This window comes from Orcinus orca, chromosome 8 (genome assembly GCF_937001465.1).
Source record: "Orcinus orca chromosome 8, mOrcOrc1.1, whole genome shotgun sequence".
NCBI classification, from domain to species: domain Eukaryota; kingdom Metazoa; phylum Chordata; class Mammalia; order Artiodactyla; family Delphinidae; genus Orcinus; species Orcinus orca.
In genome coordinates this window covers 101972893-101996403 of record NC_064566.1, presented here as the reverse complement: position 1 = coordinate 101996403, position 23511 = coordinate 101972893, and the positions used below count along the sequence as shown (strand labels likewise).

Sequence of the window (23511 nt, the reverse complement as noted above, 5' to 3'; positions counted from 1 at the left end):
CCGCCTTGCCCCATATACACACACACAAAGGGCTTCTATTCCACCCTACACAGACTTTCAGATAAGTTTAAGGACTATCATTGGATCCTGGGAAGCTAACTCACTACCACTTTTCCAAACCCACTTATCTACCTTGAAATAGGGACCTTTATCATCCACAAAACTTTACATTCTGTTCCATATCAAAGCTGGCATCCCAGGAATAACCTGATGCCAACAGGATCCTTCTGACCATGTGTCCAGTGGGAAGGATGGCCCTGGAAGAGAACAAGGCAAAAAAAAAAAAAAAAAAAAAAAAAAAAACAGATGACACACTTGAAGGGGGTAATCTGGAGAGAGTTTAATAAAGGGACTGTTTGCAAGACTGTGTTCAGGAAGTAACACAAGAAAAAAAGAGCCTGGGCTAGAAAGAGAGGCGGCCCTTACCGCCCCTGCCTATGGGAACGAGGGGCGGGAGTGTGAGAACCAGGGGTGAGTAGAGGGAGTGGTTAGAGGGAGGGGAGACCGAGGAAAGAGAGCACCTCCTAGAGTAGCCGCCTTAACAAGGAACTGCGAACTCCAGTCAAGAGACAGACCAGCCCCAATGATCTCACAGAGAGAGCTGGAGGAGGAATTGGTTCAACCTTGTTCAACCTCTGATGTCCTGCTGAGGCCTCCTCATCGGCCAGACCCAATCCAAAGCCTATGGCAAGGAAGTCTGCTGATGGGGTCCACACACTTCAGATTCCCAGGGCAAAGGAGCAAACAGGCAGTTACCTTCCAGCACAGCAGTCACTCCATCCCCAGAGAAACAGGGCAAAGCCCTTTCTCACAGCTGCCTTTGCTCCCCACTCCATTTAGCCATTTGGAAAGAAACGTGTCATGAGTGACCCAAGAAACACCCCTTTGGCCCAGAGGTCCCTCAGCTGGTCCCCGAGCCCTCACCCCAGAGCTTCACCCAGGAAGCTTGGGAGGCTGGAAGCTGCCACTCATTCACGAGCCCGTGTGGATCCCCGCTGCGCTTCCCAGGGTGTGGACACCTGCCTGGCTCCTGCGAGCACAGCCCTGACGCACCCCCACCCACATGTGCGTGTCCCCTGTCAAACCAAGTCTGCGTGGCGGGCCCATGCTAGAGAAGAGCGCTACGTCCCCCAGAGAGCAGCTCAGTAGAAGGACATATGAGACACACACCTTTTGCACAGGCCTGTTCCAGAAGCAAGAAATATGCCTCATGGGTGGGGGGTGGGGGCAGGTGCTAAGGAGGGGCAGAGAGGAAAGGGGAAAACTAAAAAAAGAGAAGCCTTGGAATTAGAATCTTCATCCTGCCTCCCGTGGCCAGCCCTCCTGGCTCTCCCCTAGGATGTGCCCTTTAAATGCTCATTACCAGTGATTCACAAATGGTGTGGTTCTGATGCCTCTGCTGAGTCATCAAAGTTTGCCTCCCTGCTACAATTAGACACTTTGACAACATCCTCAGCCGCTCAGATTTTACCCAGGAGCAAGGAGTCCCGACGGGGCAATGAGGAGGGGACTGGCTCCAGGTTGCAGTCTAGACTCCGGGCATCTGAAGACTGGGGGAAGACGGGTGTGCTCAGTATCACCCTTCCAGCAGAGGCGGGGAGGATGGCCACCAAGTTTCTGTTTTCTGGTAGGGCGAGACAAAGAGGAAACAGATGTGCCCTGCCCCGGGGGAGATGCGGGTGAGCCCTCAGAGGGAGGTCTACAGAGGGTTGTTGGAGGGAATCGTGAGAGCACCCACCACTGCTGTGAGAGCCGTGAGGGTGAGATGTACCGCTTTCCTGCTCCCAGGGCACTTACTAACTGCCCATTGTGCGCTCTCAGGGTCCAGAGTTTAGACATGTGCTCAGAATACAAGGGTGGGAGCAGAGGGGAGGCGCGGGCTGAGTATGTCTACACTGTCACTGGGAGGTGAGCTGCTCCCCCGCCAGAGCCCTGGGTGACGCTCCTACAGCCAGAGGAAGGAGAGTATATTTCCTTCCGAGATCTTCCCATGGAGAAGGTGAGGTTGTCTGGGCCTCCAAGGACAAGGAGAAGGTGCTGGCAGGATTAGAGAGGGGAGAGCAAGGGCTCCATGAAATGAGTGATCAGAGGATGCGGCCAGGAAGCCCTGGAAAGACAGGTGAGGTGTGTTCCGAGAAACACCACGGGACTAACCTTGCCTGAGCAAAGAATTCTCCCCGACGTCCCCAGGTTAGAACCATGTTATGGTCTGGTTATATCATAGTATTGTGGGGTTTTATCCCTCAGAATTTCCATTTTCTCATTAGACCCACTCAACAAGCCTGCGAGGTAGGTAGGGCTGCTACCGTCCCCATTTTTATAAAGGAGCCTGGGCCCTTGTCTTAAGTCCATTTGGGCCGCTATACAACTTAGCCCAGACCAACGTTGTGGCTGCAGCCGCAGGCACAGTTCTGCAGGCTGGAAGGCTGAGATTAGGGCGCCAGCGTGGTTGGATTCTCGGTGAGGACCCTGTTCCTGGTCATGGCCTCACATGGCCTTTCCTTGGGCTGTGCAGAGAGATCTTGTCTCTTCCTCTTTTTATAAGGACACTAATCCCATCATGGGGGCTCCACCCTCACGACCTCCTCTAAATCGAATTACCTTCCCAAATTCTACCTCATAATACCATCACAGTGAGGATTACAACTCCAGCCTGCACATTTGGGGCAGGGGGACACCCAGCCTTGCCAGGTGGTGGGAGAGATAGCGTGAGGATCCAGGCCTCCTGATTCCTGACCACACTGCCACCCACCCTGTCCTGTCGCTACACCAAAGAGAAGAGCCCTCCACTGGGCCCCGCGAGTGCTCTCTGATCATCTGACATCCCTCTCATCCTGCCAACAGCCCCCAAAAAGAACATCCCTCCCCCCTGCCCGGCCGCCAATGCCATCTCCCTCCTCTTGAGCTAATGAGGCAGCAGGCCCCACTCGGTGTCCCAGTGACAGCTGCTAGGAGCATGTTTACCGACGCCAACCGCTGGACCTGACAAGATGTGTTAATTAGGAGATGATGTAGCGCGGTAGGACACATCGGCCTCATGGCAGCTGGACGGGCAGCGTCAGTCACCATGGAGCCAAGGAGGCTGCCACGACATCCCTAATTAAGGCGAAGCTTGTCCCCCTCACCAAGCGACAGCCCCAGACTTGGTGAAGACGGTACCACTGGTTGTCCCAGCAAGGGCCACCCCGAAGCCTGCCCGACCAATAAGCTTTGGCTACAGGGCTGCCTGTGGGACCACAGACAGGATAACAATGCTTCCACCAGGCTTCCAAGGCCCTTAGCAATCTGGCTTCAATCCTGCCACTCCTTCTTGTGCCCCCAGTGATTCTAAGCATCGTGCTATCAATCACCTTTCCCAAGCAGGCCCACTCACACATCTGTGAACTCATTCAGTTCTAAGGCCTGAAATTCTCTGCTCTCCACCTCCTTCTCCTTGTATGGAAATAAAACTAAAACTTAGGGACTTCCCTGGCGGCACAGTGGTTAAGAATCCGCCTGCCAATGCAGTGAACACGGGTTCGAGACCTGGTCCAGGAAGATCCCACACGCCGCAAAGCAACTAAGCCCGTGCGCCACAACTACTGAGCCCACGTGCCTAGAGCCCATGCTCTGCAACAAGAGAAGCCACCGCAATGAGAAGCTCGTGCACCGCAAGGAAGAGTAGCCCCCGCTCGCTGCAACTAGAGAAAACCCACGCACAGCAACAGAGACCCAACAGAGCCAAAAATAATAAATAAACTAATTTTTAAAAAGACAAAGAGTTACTTTAAATTTAAAAAAAAAACTAAAACTTAGAGGTTCAGCTCAAATACTGCCTTCTTATAAAAGCTTTGCCTCATTCCTTCACACACACGTACAAGTGTACACACACACACACACACACACCTTCCTTTGAAGGTGAGTTCAAAATTTTTATTATTCTTTTTTTTTATTTTTTATTGAAGTAAAGTCGATTTACATTGTTGTGTTAGCTTCAGGTGTACAGCAAAGTGATTCGGTTATATACATATATAACTGAGTATATATATATATATATTCTTTTTCAGATCCTTTTCCCATATAAATTATTACAAAATATTAAGTAGAGTTCCCTGTTCTATACAGTAGGTCCTTGTTGTTTATTTTATATATATAGTAATGTGTATATGTTACTCCCAAATTTCTAATTTATCTCCCCCCCCACCTTTTCCCCTTTGGTAACCATAAGTTTGTTTTCTGTGTCTGTGAGTCTGTTTCCATGTGTAAATAAGTTCATTCATATCATTGTTTTAGATTCCACATATAAGTGATATTATGTGATATTTGTCTTGCTCTGTCTGACCTACTTAGTATGATAATCTCTAGGTCCATTCTTGTTGCTGCAAATGGCATATTTCATTCTTTTTTATGACTGAGTAGTATTCCATTGTGTATATATACCACATCTTCTTTATCCAAAAAATTTTGTTATTCTTTAATGAGACATCAGCAGGCTGATATGCACCAGTACAGCATTACCAGGGCCAGTTGTTAAAATACTGGAATATTTTCATACTGACAGATAAGGAGCTGCTGGCCCAAGCCCCCTCACCCAAGCTGCTTCTACTATTCCCAGACCCTCTTCCATGGCACCTCTAACTGTCCAGCCCCTAAGGGGTTAATTCTTGGAACAAAGGGCTCTGCTTTAGCCCTGTGGCCTGTGTCCATTCTGATTGGTCAATACACTTGCCCTGTCAGTTATTAAATATTTGAATATCAACCCCACTCATCAGTCTGCAGGATTGATATTCAGTCTACGTCAAAGCAGGGTGTGCTCTTTCTTCCATTAGAATGTCAGTCTCTATTCCCCTAGGGGTCCATGGTTACACATATGCCCAGGGCCACTGTTTTCAAAGAACTTGGTGGTAAAAAGGCACACACACACACCCTAAAATCCCCAAAATGCTACTGAGTTGAGGCTCTGCTTTTCTGCCTCTAGGTCTCAATTCCACGACAGTCCATCCTTAGACCCAAGGCTGCAGAAATATGTCAGACAGGGCCAATGTATGTGCCCTAAACCCGACTGATGGCTCCCACCCCACAGCTTTCTTTCTGTTCCAGAACACAGTCCCCCATTCATTGGATAAGCACATAGAGAATACCTATTGTGTGCCCAGAAGTGGGATATAGAAATGAAAGAGGCACATGCCCTCACCACAGAAGTTCAAACTGCACTGGGTATAGACAAGAAAACAAACACAGTACAACAGGAAGGCTGTTATAATAGAGATAAAATAAAGGCTGAGTGGTGTCCTGTGGAGTCTCAGAGGAGGAACTGCTCCTAATTCTGCACAGAGAGGCAGGGGTGGTTCTCAGAGTGGGAGAGAAGAGCTGGCTCTCTTTAAGGATGGGTAGGAATTTCCCAGGCAGCAGATGGGGGAAGATGTTGAAGACACAGGGAATTTCGTGTACAAAATATACAGAGGATACGAGGACACAGAAGGATCAGCAATGACCAGAGTGGCTGGGAACAGGAAGGGCAGGACATCAGCCTGAAGACAGGGGGTGAGGTTGAGGACCATCCCAATGAGTTTATCCTGTCTGCAGAAGGGGCTGATGGAGGTCTTTATGCCAGGAAGTGACAAGATCAGATTCATCTTGTAGCAAGATAATGTGAGTAACAATATGGAGACTGAATTGGAATGTAGAAAGATTGGGCAGCCTGCAGAATTTGACTGAAATGGGATTTGTTTGTGAGTAATTGATTTCTTACAATTGCTCTGAGGTTTTTTACAGAGCCTTTTTAGAAGGAAATATCACTTGTTTCAGGTCATATATTCAAATAGCTTGCATCAGTCTACCTAAAGGTAACTGAGAGTAGACCTGGGTAAGAAATTCTGAGACCTAGATTCTAGCCCAGGCCATGAATACCTCGCTGTGTGACCTTGAATAAGAAACTTCACCTCTCTAAAAGCAGTCACTGGGATCATACACTTAAAGTAGTCCCGTGCCCAGATCACAGGGCATGGGGTAGGAGCTGCTACCCAGCGCCCCCTGCTGCAGGACTAAAGGCATTAGGCTTCAGTACTATCAGGGGCATGTAGTGCTTCTGGCTGAAGAGGTGGGAAAACCTACCCTATTCTCTGCAACAGGATAGGGTCTGACTTCCCAGGGCCTGGCAAGCTTTCAAGATAAGAGTGTAGGATACCTGTGCTTTCTAATAATCAGTGACCTTTGTGATGAGTCACTAGGAAATACTGTCATTTCCTAGTGAAATGAACAGTCACCTCTGCTTCACCACCACTACCCTATCCCACCCCAATTCCCAGCATCCTCACCTTGGTAGGTCTTGACAAAGTACAGGCCACCTCCCTAAGCCCTGGATCAGTATCCAAGGGTCCCTTCCGGCAGCCCCGCCCTCATGGTTGGCCTGAAGTCAAGCATCTTGTGGTTGCCCCGCATTACATCATGACAGACGTTATTGATGCCTGGGAATTACTCAGCCCTTTGAAAAATCACAGCCACTATATTTGTCTCCATTAATATCCATGGCAGCACTTCAGTGAATCAATAGGATACTTAATGCTGAATTACACGACATGCCCAGGCAGGCTGCCTCTGTGGAGCATAATGTCACCTGAAGAGCATGGGAGAGTGTTCCAAGCCCAGTGTGACCACACCCAGACTAGGAAGCGGCGACCTGGCATACATATGCATGTGTTTATCTGCTAGAAATGAACCACAGATTCTTGGTCTTTCCAATTATAATTGGTTTTTTAAGCATCTGATTGTGCTTTTCTTTCCTTTCTTGTTTAAGTGAATCATGTTTTGTGGTATGAGAAAGACCTGGAGATTGGCTTTTTTCCTACTAGAAATCAGAGGAGAAGAAAAGAATCACCTGTCTAGGGAAAATAACAGATGACCCAGCTGCACAAACGTACCCCCATTCTCTGATCTCCCCCAGTGTTCAGGACAGGGCCAATGTATGTGCCCTAAACCCGACTGATGGCTCTTCTACTATTGATTTGACCCACGGTGCCATTTTCCTCGTTAGTAGCCTGACCTGTCCTCCAGGGATCTCCAAGCTCTACATCACCGTCCATCACCAGTGAGGACAGTCCTTCCCAGGCTACGGTTATTGCAGATGAAGGGAAGGGTACCTCTTTTGTCCTCCTCATTTCAGTGTCTGCCTCTTCGATTCGGACCAGTTCAAGTATATTATTTATTGAATTCAGACAACTGCTCACTTATTTTCTCAATAGGCTAAAATAACTACCTGCCAGCCCCTCCTGAACTGAGGGGAAACAGGGGCATAACTTTTATTGCTGGGTTCAACACAGGCCCCGCTTCACGGCAAAGGACTTTTCCAGTTGGTTGGTTCGTTTTCTTGAGGGCCTAGAATTTCACCATACATCTTTGTCTGCTAGACTGATATTTAGTCAGTGACTTTCTCCTTGCCTCCTTTGGCTGCTATGCTCTTTTATTTTAAGAAAGCAAAAGGAATGCCCTGCACACAGCCTAGCCCTGACCCCAGGCACCCTTTCTATCCTTTCTGGCCTATCCCTTAATGCCCCTTTTATCTTCCTTCTCACTCTAGTCTGATTTATCCTTCTTCTTCCTGATTGAAGGTTCACACAGATGCTTGTCTGATCATTCCAGTGGCTGCAAAATCTCATCAGCGCATCAGGCAGCCAACATCACAAAATACCAACGCAGCCCCTTCAAAGACCTTGAAATTATAGTACAGGAGCAACAAACTGAGAAGAGCACATTGGAGGGAGTGCCCATGGAGATGCGAGAGAGTGAAGAGTCGTCGTCTTCCCCGACCCCCGCCCCCGCTTTATCCATTTGCACAGAATCCAGGCTGAGTCCATTTGCTTTGGGGACGCTGCTCCCCGAGGGGCTTGGCTCGTACACTACCAAGGAGGGGGCGTGTTTTCTGGCAAGGCAGACTGCGCATGTGCAGAGAGCCTTGGCTTCCCTTCCACGTGACACATTATTCCATCTTCCACCCTGGAGGTGGGTTTTAGAGAGGGAGAGAGGAAGCAGGCTGTCCCGCTAGCAGGTTTTGGCTGTGTCACCGTAGACAAATGACTACCTACTTCTGTTTTCTTATCTCTAAAATGGAACAGAGGTTGTCAGGAAGATCAAATGAGATAGTTAGTGGGTAAGACTTTATAAATTATAAATGTGATATAAATGGACTCTGAGAGTCACACTGCCTGGGTTTGAATTCTGCACCCACCTCCCTAGTTGTGTGACCTTGTGCAAAACAACCTCTCAGTGCTTCAGTCTCCTCATTGTAAAGCGGGACCCAGATAGTGCCTGCCTTGTGAGATCTGTTGTACGGATTAAAAGCGGTAATAGAGATGAAGCACTTGCAACAGTTTCTGGCATGTACTTAGCACTCTAGAGAGCGTGGCTGCTGTTATTATTTTCCCCTTTTAGAATTCTACCTCCTGGGAGTCAAGATCTAGCCTCCCCTAAAGTGTAATGAAAGTGCCAAGTTAACCGCCTAGGGACCTGATAAGGGTGTGTGAGCTCTTGTGGTGGTCACAGAGGGCACTGATTGCTGTCCTGCCCAGGGGTTATCAGTAGCGGCCCTTCCTCCAGAGAGACCAGGAGTATCATCACTCAAAAGCCAGACCCCGCTGCGCTCCTTCCACCTTCACCAAGATCCTCGTCCAGAGAACGGAAACTCAAGGTTCAATGTGAGATGAAATACGTTACCACTTTTAACAACATTTAGAAGGTGCCTCTGAAGAAGAGTAATTAAAACAGCACCCATATTTGTGATAACTTTTTCTCTAAGAACACAGGGTTCTCCACTGGCCGGTTTAGCACGTGAACAATTACTGTATGCAAAGTACCTTAAAGATGCAATACGAACCACAACTCCCAAGAGAGGTTACCAACTATAGCAAAATAGTGACACAGACGCAATCCCAGATATGTCCTCTAATCTGTGCTGAGACCCTGATTCCCACACCTGCCAGCGCCCGGCCAGCACATGGACAGTACCTCAGAGCTGTCTACTCCAGAAAAAACACAACTGACAGCCCCAGGGACTGCAACCCCAGGTCCCCAACTCCGCAGCCAAAAAAAGAGCATTTTCCACCCGTGTTGGACAAGATAATTATCTTCATAAAGTTTAAGAAACATGATAATGGATCTCATCTTATATAGCACATTAAGTTTAGAATTTAGTGCAAGACAGTAAAACAAATCTAAAAATATAAGGCACTACAGTAGAATCAATAGGGATTGTTAGGAGCAGAGTGTTATATCGGAGGCGATAAAGCCTTGGAAATCCAAGAAAACAATGTTCTAGTAAAACTACGATAAATGACTGATTTAATTACTTGGTACATAAGTTGGTATCTCTATGGGTTTTATAGTTTCATGGGATAAAAAACATGCACATCAGGGATCCATCCAAGATAATTCTTATAAAGAGCATATCCAAGAGTAGTATCATTTTGGCAATTCATGCTTTTAAATAATAGAATATTATTTTCTTCATAGACCTACTTTTAAGCCTCTCACATGCTTTTAAGATTTCACTTACCATTAGATGATCACTCTGAAGTTTCTCAAGTCTTTGAGCACATGAAATTACATCACCCGTGCCCTTCTCCTACTTCATAGAACAGCCAGGCTCGGGAATTCCCACGGGAACTTGATATTCCGAACTCTTTTTCATTTAGCTGGGTATAATTCCAAATGTTGGTTTAGAAAAATAGGAAACCATTTTACCTGAAGTTCTTATCCCCTGTTCAGATAAACCAAATCGAAAGGGGCTCTCCCCATCCCCGCCTCAGAGCTGTTCTGAATAGTCAAACAAAGATTAAACTCTTGATTTAAGTAGCTATATCTGAGCAGTAATTAACATGAACATCAATTTTTTTTTCCTTTGATATGATATGGTACTGGAATTTAAACCCTGATGAAGGTGCCAAAATTAACTGCAATGGGAAATGAATAATAATTATTTTAAGATGACTTTGCCCTTGGCATTAGCTCACATTGAGCCCTTTTCCAGACTGTGCTCTGCCCTTAAGAAATCTGCAAGTCAGGCACACAGGTCAGTTCCAAGGATCTATGAGTCCAAGGGGAAAAAAGGAAAAACCTCGGCTCTATGCCCGTGTCTCTATAGGTTCTCACCCCTGTTAGTTGGACACACTCGTCTCTTCCCTAAGAAAAAAGCAGAGGTTGTCTTCTCTGGGTTTGGATGATTTATAAGAAGTTAAGGAAGGAATTTCAAGTGGGGTGTGAGGCAGGAAGAAGACATCGAGACCTGTATAGGCATTTGAAGCAGGAGGGAAGAGGATGAATGTGGAACCAGAGAAGGGACTAATTGTAGCTTCTCCTCAGTGTAAACATCCGTTGATTTAACTTCCTAAGGCAGTGGTTCTCTATTTCTGAGAGCAATGAAAATTTGAGACCTGAATGAAAGCCCCGGGCTCACTTCCCAGAAGCGCGCACACAACACACCTGTGCACACACGTAAGGACACCATTGTGTCTGGGGTGTGTGGACCCATCCAAGGGCCCAGAAGCCCCACATTGAGAACTCCTGTATGCTAAGGACTTAGTCTAATACTCTTACTTAGTGACTGTCCATGGAATTAACAGTACCTCTGAATCCTGGGCTTGTCAAAAGTATGGGTTTTTTAGATCTCATCAAATTTCCCTTTTATGTACGAGCAATATTTTGCAAACGTTAGTTTTCTGCTGCCCTTCTATTTGTCATATCCATTTACCATGTCCATGCCACAGTACAATACCTGTACTACTACTGACAAAGTTTTTCTTCAAACTAACTTATTCTCCAAAAGAATGTTTGATACTGGATACCACATTTCGAAAAGGTCGCGGACATGCAGGCTATGATGGTGCAGATCTGGTGGCACAGCTCCAAGAGGCCCATAGTGAAGGCAATACAACTGCAGGACTGGATACGAAGGAAGGTACCGTTGGAAATATGGCGATACTGCACATAACAGAAAGTTTCCAAGTGAAGCGACAAGTTCTTTTAAGTGCAGCTGAAGCAGCAGAGGTGATTCTACGTGTGGACAACATCATCAAGGCAGCACCAAGGAAACGTGTCCCTGATCACCACCCCCGTTAAGCATTCCCATATGCTATTGAGCCCTGGACCAGTTCATAGTAAAGTTGTGTTTGAAAGACTTCGACCTCCTGAAAGAAGACTATAGAATTGAAGTTTACCTGTGACTGTTATATCCTTAAGATTGGACATTTAACTGACCTTCTATCTGAACATGGGTCTAATTTATTTGCTATTTCATTTTCCATAAAATTCAGTTGATTTAAAAGTTCATTTTTCATACTGTGCATCAAAGTAAAAATTTGAACAATTAAAAAAAGAGAAGGGGCTTCCCTGGTGGCACAGTGGTTGGGAGTCCGCCTGCCGATGCAGGGGACACGGGTTCGTGCCCCGGTCCGGGAAGATCCCACATGCCACGGAGCGGCTGGGCCCATGAGCCATGGCCGCTGAGCCTGCGCGTCCGGAGCCTGTGCTCGGAAACAGGAGAGGCCACAACAGTGAGAGGCCCGCATACCGCAGAAAAAAATAATAATAATTAATTAATTAAAAAAGAAAAAAAAAAGAAAAGGTCATGTATAAACAAGAGATCAGCCAATGAAGAATGACCAGGTGAGGAGGAGTCTAGAATCCGAAGTACTAATTGAAATAATAGGGAAAGTTTAGAAAGAACTAAAGGTAAATACAACAGCTGATAACAAAACTTCCAAGAGGGAAGTAGCCTTGTTTTGGGTTTCGTGTTGGTTTTTGGTGCAGGAGTCATTACTAGAAGAACCAAGTGTGAACAGTAGGAAAGGGAATAATCTTCCCAACAGTTAGGAGTGCCTCCTTGCCATCCAGTCTCCACATAGTATCTTTTTAAAATATGAATCATATTATGTCACCTTCCCATTCAAGCCCATCTGATGGCTTCCCACCACACCTGGAATAAAATCCAAAGCCCTCACTATGGCAGGTGGGCCCTACACCATCTGGCTTCCACCTTCCTCTCTAGGTTCATCTTCTCCCCGTCTTCCTCCAGCTTGATTGTTCTCCAGGCCACTGGCCTTCTTTCATGTGACAAGCTCATCTCAAAGCCTTGCCATGTCCTGTTTCCTCTTCTTCAGATGCTCTTCCCTGGATGTTGGGAAGATGGATCCTTCTTATCTTTTAGATCTCAGCTCAGCTGTCAGGTCTTTAGCAAGCTCTTCCCTAACTGTTCAATCTCAAGTGGTCCCCACACCCAAGCACCCTCTGCCACTGTTTCATTCTCTCCAATGCATTTGTCAGCACCCGAAACTCCTGTTCATTTACTTTTTATTTTCTAATACTTGTTTCCCCTGCTAGAAATCAAGATCCATGAGGACCGGCCCTTGTCTGGCTTGCCAGCTTCTGGAATAGTGTCTGACACAAAGTAGGCATTTATTAAATATTCCTTGGGTGGACCGATGAGGAGTCAAACAGCATAACTTCCTTGTGAAGTGATTCATGAGTCTTCCATCAGTAGAGGTGGGTGAATCCAGTCACAGCCCTTATCAGGGATGCTCTGAGAAGCTCCTAGCATTGAGTAGGTAAATGAGTTGAACTCTAATTTTCAGTGCTGAGGTTTGCATATTTCATAGGCTCACGTCACAGAGGGGAAAGAGCATGACCAAGTCCGACGGGCCTGGGATTAAGTCTTAGTGTTGCTACGTATGCATGGGGGACTCTGGGCAAGTCACTTAATCTCCCTGGACTTCAGTGTACTCCTCATCTGAAAAATGCAAATAACGAGACCTGTCTTGCTGGGCTGTGGGGAGTATTTAAGAAGATAACACGTGTGATGTACCGAACTTGGTGTCATGTGCCTACTCGGGATGCAGCATAGTTATGCTGCATAGCTTCCTCCACAACCTGTCGACCTTTGACAAGAAGCCTGATTTGTTGGCAATATTCAAGCTAGAAGAATTTGTGGAGGGCATCTTCTTTTCCTGAGAAAATAATATGCCGCTTCAAATTCTTTTTGAAAGTAAATAAGTGTCAATTCTGAAAGACAGACATCAAAATGAATGTGTAGCCTTGTATCTCTGACCCAAAAAACAGTTTAACCATGCTATTGATGTAGCTCTGAATTTCTCTGTGGTGGGTCTGGGGGTTCTCTCTTCTCTCACTCCTTCCCTGAGGGTTAAATGACAGACAGGGCTATGTTTCTCCCTGACCCACCATCTAATTGCTCATGGACCAAATCCACATCTGTTTGATGATGAGAGCACCCTTCCAACCTGCAAGAGACCCAAATCCACCCATCCTGTGGACTGAGACTATGGCCTCAACCTGGGCAGGCCAGGAGGACCTGCTCCCAGAATTCACTTGGTAAATCAGGGTTATTAGCCCAGGAAAGCCTCCTCAGAGGGCATTCTCCTAAGTCCCCAACTTTAGTCCAGACGGCCCTCAGGTATCCCTTCTGGAAGACAGCATGATATAGTGAAATGAACACAAAGGGTTAAGTCATGCTGAGATAAGACTCACTCGCTCTAGTTTCTTATTTCATCTTCAAACCCCCGACTCGAGCCTCAGTTTCCTCATCTGTAATATGGGAACCCTATCACCTGTCCCATATGTTGATCAGCAACTAATGGGATAGTGTATGTTCAGTGCCCAATTCTCGAATGTTTGCACCCGTCCTTCTCCTTACCATCTCATCACTACCTCCCCCAACCCCTCCAGAGAAAGGGTGACGCCTCTATGCCTAAGAAACTTAACAGGAGGGTAGTCACGGCAGCCAACTGAATCCCCCCTTTCCACGTGAAGTTTGATTTTGGTCATGTTTAAGAAGGATGCCACGACCTTTAATACTATGCACCCTGAGTTAAAAGAATCCCCAAACCCAGCAATGTGTCCCCCCCCTTTCCTTTTCCTGCCTCTCCTCGCCCTGTGCGGGCCCCTCCCATCCGTTCTCCCAAGCCTCCATTTCACAGTGCTCCTTGTAGTCTTCCGCTAATTGGCAGTGCCATCAGGAATATTATGTCTCTGCCTTTGGCTATGCCGTCACTTTGAAGAAAGAATTCCTGGGAGCACTCCCTCCTTCATCTGCTGCTTCCACCCCTCCGACTCAGAGCCAGAGCCCCGCGGTAATGCAATCACTGTGTCTATGAGACATGAGCGAAGAAGTAGCACAATGTTCATGGCCAAAGCAGTTATGCATCTCCCCACCAAGACCCAGGACTAGTGTCTCCATTCTGTCCTGTCACCAGGGACATACAAAGGAGTCTGATCCCCGGACACATGACCGTGGGCCTTAATGAGAAATGCAGGCAGTGGCAAAAGAGACCACAACATCCATTACCTGGAGATGACCACACCTACCAAGAGAGCATTCCATCCTGGAGCCTGTGCAGCACAGGTAGTGAGGCTCTCCCTCTGGACCAGACCAACACCTTGCTCGTTGGTGGAGTCTGGGTAGAAGGCGGATGGGAGCAGTAACCAGGTGACCTAGGACTTTAAATATCTGCCTCCTCTGGCTCCATTATCATCTGGGACCAGCCTAGCTCAATCGGTACTCACTGCCGTGGTATCATCAGTTCACCCAAATAGTTGTGTATCTTCAACCTGAGCACCTCTGGGACTGGGGAGCCCTCTATCCCCCAAAACAGCCCACCCAGGGTGCTGGCAGGCAGGGTAACACAAAAGTTAGGAGCAAAGGTTTTGAGTCAGACAGGCTTGAGTTCCCAGCCTGCCTCTGCTACATGCTGGTGGTAACTTTGCACATTATTTGACCACCCTAAGCTCTGGTTTCCTTTACTCTAGACTGGGGTAATAAATAGACCTACCTCTTAAAGCATTGGAAGAATTAAAGGAAATAAGAAGAAAAGTGCTTTGCCTAGTGGGCATTAATGACAGTCATGAACCATCATAGAAATAATAATAAACATTTCTTGAAGACTGTGTCAGGAAGTGGATTAGGTACTAGGAATACGGGGTGACAAAGACATGGTCTCAAGGTAGAGAAGATGGTCATAAAAGCAGGTGACAGAGAGTATGGGACCATAGCTCTATATTACAGGTCTTCCTTATAATGCAACAAAATCAGTTTCCCTGACTCTCTACTCACTGGCTCAAGTTCAGCCCCCCTGGAACATCTAAAAATCACTCCAAACCCTCTTCCACATGACAGCATTTAACCTCCTGAAGACCTCAAATCATGTCCCCCCTAAGTCCCCTCTTTTCTAGGCTAAACAGTCCCAGTTCCCCTCTAAAAATAATAAGCCTGGCTTATCTTTCTACATGCCTTTCTCCAAGGAACAAAAGGTATATTACCAGCCCCAGCTCATTCATCTTCTCAGCACAATGGGCCCACAAAGAAAGGAAGATTTACCTGCCCTAGCCAGGCCTGATACCGAGAGAAATTTAATTCCATTTGGGATCCCTCCAGGGTCCTTCAGCTGAGACACGTCAGACCCCAGCTCAGAGGCACTATCCAGTGATTGTGACCTTCTTTTCTATTTCACCAGCTTTGGCTGGTGAGACATCACTGCCCAGCTCACAGCATCAGGCAACCAGAAACCCAGAGGAACCTTTGAGATCATCTGGGCCAGGGGTTATCTGCCTGGGCTTCATCATAGAATCTCCTGGGGAATGTTTAATAAAGACACCGTTGGACAGCCCCATTCACCCACAAGAAATTCTTTTTTTTTTTTCCTGGTCGCACCGCGTGGCATACGGGATCTTAGTTCCCTGACCGGGGATCGAACCCACGCCCCCTGCATGGGAAACCTGGAGTCTTAACCACTGGTCTGCCAGGGAAGTCCCAAGAAATTCTGATTTAATTGATCTAAGGGCCTAGGCATCAAAATAGTTTCCAAAGCTCCCCACGGCATTCTAATACACAGCCAGGATTAAAAATCCACCCGTCTAGCTCACCATTTCCTTTTGCACTTGAGAAAACTGTCCAAAGAGTAGACATGATCTGTCCAAGGTCACAAACTAGTTAGAGGAGAAGGCAGGATTAGAAGTCCTGGCTCCTGCTTCCCAATCTAGTATCTTTTCCACTAGGCTATCTGGAGGTTAACATCCTGACTTCAAACTAGAATCCAGGAGGTGTGCCATGAGATGCTATAGAGAAGTAGACAATGGACCTTACTCTTCCAAGCCCTAAACCCACCGTGTTAATCCCGCCCTCTTTTCTAAGTCTTTCTTCTCCTCCCTCACCTCTATACTCCAGTCTTAAAATGTGTTGTCAAAGTGACATCCACAAAGGGAGAGCTCTATTCAGTTTTCAGCCAAAAGAATTACACAGGAAAGAACCTCATCGTAAATCAAAAGCCAAAAGCAATTCTTAAAACCAAATTAAGGTCCTAAGCGTTCAGCAAAGCCTCTTTAGAAATCAACCCTTCAGGTTCAGTCCTCTGCTAGGAAAAGGCTATGCAGGGGTGGGGGAAGAAAAGAAACAGTATTAAAATTCCAGAAATGTAACCTGAAATAAATAAGTGATATTTTCTGGCCAAGGTAATGCCAGGGTTTTAGTTTCCAATGTGATAGAGCTACTTTACATTTTAATAAATGCACATTGAGAAAATAATATTATTGCTCTGATATTGGGAGATTATTTGTGAACATAAAATATTAGAACTTGTCAGGAAGGCATTTATTTTCTTTTTCCTTCTTTCTCTACTGCAATATTCTTTCCCCTAATGAAAGATGATTGCAAAAATAATTATATCAAACAGTAGCCAACACACACAAAATAAATGGGGAAAAAAAAGAAGGTTATCTGGCACTGGATTGCAAACACAAGAAGGGAAAAGCGTGTGTCAGAGCAAGGGGGGATAATTGCACATCAATCTGATGATTACAGAGTGGGTGGAAAAAATTAAGGCAACTGATTGGCTGCTGAATGTTCAGTTCCCAGATGGAAATCAGAACATGGATCAGAACTCATTAGTCAAATTATCCATTTCCTGTATCCATGTGGAAAAGCCAAAAATGTAGATGGAGTTCTGTGTTTGAGAAAATACTCTAACCTTAAAATGCTGCCACGTGTGAGCCCGTAATCATGGAACTTTGGGTCCATAGCCAGTTTCCGATGGCTCTTGAACCCCTGAAATTATGTGTATTCATACATACACACTTACCTGGAGAGAGATTCTATGGTTTTTAATATACTTCTAAAAAAGTTGTTTATCAAAAATAATTAAGAACCACTGAACTGCTCTATCCCCTTCATTTGAAAAATAAAATAAAAATAAAACTGTTCCCAGAAAATAGTTGGGGAGTTCTGCAAAAAGTTAAACATAGAGTTACTCTGTGACCCAACAGTTCCACCCTTAAGTATGTACCCAAGAGAACTAAACACCTATGTTCACACAAAAACTTTACACAAATGTTCATAGCAGCTTTAGTCATAATAGCCAAAAGATAGAAACTCAAATGTCCATCTAATGCTGAATAAATAAACAAAATATGGTATGTCCTTCATACATGGAGTATTATTCAGCCATAAAAGGGAATGAAGTAATGATACAGGCTACAATATGGATAAATGTTGAAACCCTTATGCTAAGTGACAGAAGACAGTCACAGAAGGTCACATATTGTATGATTCCATTTATATGAAATGTCCAAAATGGTCTTTTTTCTTTTTTTTTTTTTTTTTTTTTGGCTATGCCGTCCGTCTTGCAGGATCTCAGTTCCCTGCCCGGGGATTGAACCCGGGCCCTGGCAGTAACAGTACCGAGCCCTAACCACTAGACCACCAGGGAATTCCCCAACAATAATCAAATTCATAAAGACAGAAAGTGGATTAGTGGTTGCTGGCGGGTGGGTTGGGGATTGGAAGTGACTGCTACAGGGTACAGGGTTTATTTTTAGGGTGATGAAAATGTTCCAGACTTAGCTAATGATAATGGTTTCAAAATGATGTAAACATACTTAAAACCCACTGCACCGTACATTTTAAAAGGGTGAATTTTATGTTAGGTGAACTATACCTCATTTTTTTGAGTGTCCAAAACAAAAACTTATGCACAAGTTCACCAAGCAGTAGCAGAGCCAGGTCATAGGAGAGCACACTGAGAGCGAGTATGAGATAAGGAAGATTAACCCAAATTGATGTCATGTGTATTTATTCACTCAAATATTGATGGAGGCTCATTATTTATACATGCCAGCACACCTGGGCCCTGCCGACCCCGACCCCATAGTGAAGCAATAGACGTACGCCTACTCTCTTGGACTGACATTCTAGTGGGAGGGAGATAGTCCACCAAACTCACAACAAACTGTGTAATTACAATAGTGGTGCAAGATGTGAAGGAGAAGCACAGGTGACATGAGTGTGTAACAGACCAGACAGGGCAGGGGGCAGGAGGCCTCCTTGAGCAGGTGGGTCTAAGGGGGTAGGAGCCCAGCACATTTAAGGAACTAAAGGAGATCCATGTGGCCAAGGGCACCAGAGAAGGGCAGAGGGGTGTGTCAGGGTCTAGAGAGGCAGCAGTGGCCTCTAGACCAGATAAAGGGTTTGGGTTTTGAGCCTAAGCTGATGGGTCTAGCTGAGACGTGATCTGTTCCTAAAGCATCAGACTGGCCAATGTGGGGAGAACGGATGGAGAGAGGCAGCATCATTGTACGGAGGGCAGTTGGGAGGCTACTGTGGTCTTGTCAGCCAGAAAAAGGGTCCAGGGCCAATGTACCCAACATGCATGCAGGTTGGAGGGTACTGATGGAAAGGAACCAGGAAAACCAATTTGTGCAAATGCTGTTACAACATCTGGGCTCTGCCACACCTTCAAGAAAGATATAGGAAAGTGAAAAATGGAGTTGATGAGGTGGGAAACGGTTATCCGCAAAGTCCGGTTTGAAGAAGCACAGGCTGAAAGGGAGTGTAGCTTCCGTGTATGTGTGCTCACCAGAGGTGAACAGAGACCGTGGAGTGAGTTGAATAGAGAACCACCCTTGACGTTTGAAAGAAACCTAAACCTGCAAAAGACGTTATCCCTGAAAGGTGTTAGAAGTTGAAAATGTATGTCGGTTATAGAAGGAAAGTAATGAGAAGGTTTCGAAGGTGGTAGTAACAATAACAGTAATAATAGCTAGTACTCACTGAGCATTTCGAGAGAAGAACTGGGCCAAACAGGTCACACGTGTTATCTCACTTAATTTTCCCCCGGGGACCTCCACGTGAGGGATGTCCTGTTACTATGGTCACCTCTCAGATGGAGCCACTGGGACTTCAGTGATGTCACTTTCCCGAGGTCGCAGGCCTAGGAAGAAGGGGAGCCAGACATTCACACGGCAGCCTGCCTCCCGCACTGCCCTCTCGGCCCCTAAGGCCAATGACCTAGTCCTCCCATCTGGGCCTCCATCACAGGTGGTGGAGGCTATCAGATTCCTCCTGAATCTTAGAGATTATGGCTAAGAGTCCCAGCCTCCAGCCCCTGCCCAAGTCAGGCTACGAAGGCCAAGAGGACCTTAGGCTCTGTGAGGACCTGGTATTCCCTGAGGTCAAAGTTCCTGCCAGGGCTGCAGGGACCTGGCAACCAATGAAACTGCTCTCAGGGAGACGGAGAGCCCTCCAAGTGACCACAGAGAAGCGGATTTCTCCAGCAAGTCCTGCTTCCCCTTTGCCCCATCTGCAGTCCAGGCCCTTCCAGGCTCTCCTTGTCTCCCCCGACCCCACTGGCTTATAGGGCCGGAGCCTCACACTTGCTTTACGGCCTGTAGCCCTTCTGTCTACAGTGAGTAGACAGAATAGACAAGGTCAGCTTCTCATTACCATGACCACCCGTTATCCTAGGGATGCCCCCTTTGCCCTTGTACCCAAAGGTTCATTTGTTAATACGAAGCATCACTTAGGGAATTGTTTAACAGGATCCTCTTCCAGATGGGACCTCAAGATGCCCCACCCTCTTGCCACCTTTCCAACGACCTTCTGAGGGGATATAAAGTGGCCTAACCGGCTAAGAGCGCAGGCTTTGGAGTCAGGCCTAGATTTGCAGCTGAATAAATGAGTGACCTTGGGCCGATTTATTTAACCTCCTTGAGCCTCAGTTTCTTTGTCTGCAAAATAGAAATAATAATAGCATCTTCCAACAACATTGGGCTGTTCTAGGGTTTCCCTGAAACTACCTACATAAAATCTTACCTCTGTGCCTGTCACATAGTAATACTCAATGAATGTTCGCTGCTCTTGTTAATAATGGTTAACAGAATAAAGGATCACGATAGGGGGGAGTTAGAACAGCGATTCTGTGTGTTAGACTCGCCTAGGGAGCTTCTAAACCACTCAATGGGAGGTGCACCCCATACCAATTAAGTCGGAACCTCTGGTGAGGAAACCAGTTGTCAGGGTCTGTCAAAGCTCTCGGATGGGGTTTCCCTGGTGGCACAGTGGTTGAGAGTCCGCCTGCCGATGCAGGGGACACGGGTTCGTGCCCCTGTCCGGGAAGATCCCACGTGCCGCGGAGCGGCTGGGCCCGTGAGTCATGGCCGCTGAGCCTGCGCGTCCGGAGCCTGTGCTCCGCAACGGGAGGGGCCACGGCAGTGAGAGGCCCGCGTACCGCAAAAAAAAAAAAAAAGCTCTCAGATGATTCCAATATGCAGCCAAAGTTGAGGACCCCCAGAACAGGATGACCCGCGATCCCGTTCCCCCCCAGCTCTACCCAGATGAATGTAAGTCAAGTGAGCACCGGAGAGCAGAGTTTCCCCCAGAATGCCCAGAAGGTGCTGAGCTAAAAGTGAAGTCTCCCCTTACTCTAGTTTCAGACACACCCACCCACCTGTCTCTCCCAGCCGCTCTGGGCCTCAAAGTCACTTCAGGTAGGTTGGGAAGGAGACCTTCCTCACACATCTCCCAAGGCAGGAAAAACTCTAGTCAGCCAGCCATGTTGTCCCTCTAGGATAGACCAAAGAAAATCATAAGTAAGAGATGCTACATAAACAATGTGCAATTAACCCTGCCACCAGCCCCGGGGAAGACACGCGTTAGCTGTCTTGGCACAAGGCTAAGCTGAGACCTGAAGGAAGCCACCTGGGGTTGCACAAGAGTGGCAGCTAAACCTCAGTCCTTCAGAAGCTGCCCCTCCCTCCCAGCCGCCTTCCTGGGGTCCCGGCCTCAGCAGGTGGATGGACGGCTGTCAATTTAGCCCAAGTAAATGTGGAGTTAGAGTTGGCGGTAACTTTAGCCCCATCTCCATCTCCACGCAAGGTCTTTCTTGTTCTCCTACAACACTAATGGCATTTCTCTTCTATAACTGCCCCTCTGGCTGAGTACTACCCACCCCGACAGTGATCATTTGTTTATCAGGGGCTCAACGCATCCTCAGCCTGTCTCAGGAGCTGCCCTGCTGGCTCCCTACTGTCCTGCCCCAGGCTTCACATCCTCACTGTGCATCCTCATTGCCCATCTCGGCCTCAGAAGCACACTCCCTGCACCAGCGCAGTGAGGCCCCAGGAAACTGCAAATCACATGTGCTAGTTACCAGCTGACAAGCTCGCAGGGTACCCTACCTCTGGACCAGCCTCCCCTCCCCTACCGGTTGAACTCCCGGCCCCGCCCGCCACCACCATCCCCTTAGGCAGGAGGGCTGAGGAGGGGCCTGTCCTTCCTGGCTGGATCTGTCCTGAATGATTACAGGCTGAGAAAGGAGCTCTGTGATTAAGGAAGCCATTTGGGGGAGGGGAGAGGAGGTGTGATCCTAAAACACCTGCCTGGGACCCACTCAAGTAAGGGCAGACATGTGCCTCCCACAGACAGAGGAAGGGCTCCAGGGGCTAAGCGCAGTTGAAAAGCAAGGTTAGTGAATTTAATGAGGTGATGTTAAGCAGCTTAATGCAGCTCGATAGCCTGGGGCTAGAGGAGGGGCCATAGCAGAAAGTCAGAAGTTAAGGCTGTAGTAATTAGATTTCACAAATGCCATTGTTATTGAGCCTGCCAGGTGGAAGGGAGGCTCCCCGAGGCCGCTTCTGAGATGCCCCACCCAGCTGCCTCCCACCTCTCTCTCCCACCCGGCCCGCCCACCCTCACCCCAGCACCGGTCCTGGACCCGCACCCGGCTCAGACCGCCCCCCCCGCCCGCCCCTTGGGGTGGTAAAGGGTGTCGGGGGAGCGGCAGCTACCACTCTTCCTCCTGGTGGTAAGAGGCCGGCATGGCAGGCCCGTCAGGCGGCAGAATGTCTCAGGGGACATCATGCCCTGGTCACTGTGACAAGGTGTCAGTCCCCAGCCTTGCAGGGCTTACCCAGCAGTGACTGTCCTGAGCTGAGTGGCGATTGGCCTCAGGGCTCCTATTGGTAGCAGCGCCCTCGCTCTTCACCTGTGCACCCTGCAGAGCTAGGATGCAGAGAGGAAGTGGCCGGAAGGGAAGGGAAGGGAGGGGTGGCCCGCCTTGGAAGGATTTGGCCTTCAAGCAAGAAATGGAGGGCTCAGTTTCTCCATCTGTAAAATGGCTCATTGCACAAGGCCCCAGGATGTAGACTGCAGTAGTGAAGGCTCATGTTGACCTTGCTGCTGGAGGTTTAGTGCTCTGAGGACAGGGGAAGCCACCGGGTGCCCACGCGATAACAGGGAGCCATTAATACTGGCTGTGATAGTTCTTGAACCAGGAAAGCTACTTATCTCCGGGCGGGCAAGAGGGAGCTGAGTTCCTGCTCCCAAGGGACAGCCCCACCTGTGGAGAGGCTGCTCCCTCCAGTGGAAGGCAACGGTTATGGTCAGCGAGCTCGGCCCCCTCTCCCCTCCCTTCCGATCTCGTCTTCAACCCCTCCTCTCCCAGCCTGGAGCTTCACATCCCCACCAGAGGGCAATCCCAACCATCACAGACTCACGGGATCTGACACCAAAATTTGATAAAGGGAGTTGAGTTGATTGCCTCGGTTTCCTTTCCTGTAAAAGGAGGCAATGGGCCCACCTCAGCCCTGCTACCCCATTGTTCCCCTGTGCTGGGGGAGCCAGAACCCCACCTCCTGATGGCCTCCTGGAGGGGCTGGTACTCCTGAGCCCGTGACAAGCCCTGTGGCTGGTTCACAGCCGCCCGCCTGCCTGCCCCTGCTGGGAGGGCCCCCTTGGAAGCGAGCAACTGCTTAATGAGGTAAACACGTGCGTGAAATTACAGAGCTCTGGGATCCAGGCAGGTTCTCAAGCGGCTTATTTCAGCTAGAAATTACCTGCAGCCTGCCCCCTCCCGACACATCCGGGGCCCTCCCCCAGCCCCCAAATCCCTCCCTTCTTTGCTCAGTCTAAGCTTTTAGAGGAGAAAAAAAAGGTGTGGAGGAAAGCAAGCCTGTTGATGCATGGCAGTTTGGGCAAGTTTTAAGGCCTCTGCAGAGTTTGAGAATGTCGCTGGAATGTTAAACATGCCGCTGGGTTCCCTCCGCCACTGCCTTGAGCCAAGTCCTGGGGACTGGGACTCTGCAGCAGCCTTCCCTGCTGCCTATGCTGGAATGTCTAGGGCCTCAGGCTGGCATCAATCCAGGATGTGTAGGGCCTCCTGGGATGTGGCCCTGTGACCAACCGAAGCTGGTGGAAGATGGTTTCCA

The 23511-nt window shown here is 47.9% G+C and overlaps 1 protein-coding gene and 1 non-coding gene across 5 annotated transcripts in view; one reads left to right on the top strand and one right to left on the bottom strand.

Moving 5' to 3' along the window:
- Window positions 1–23511, top strand: part of KIRREL3 (kirre like nephrin family adhesion molecule 3) — a 548805-nt gene that overhangs the window by 354856 nt on the left and 170438 nt on the right. The gene's annotated exons all lie outside the window — the stretch shown is intronic.
- On the bottom strand, window positions 17667–17738 carry TRNAN-GUU (transfer RNA asparagine (anticodon GUU)). The gene has a single exon. It is a non-coding gene; the product is annotated as a tRNA-Asn (tRNA).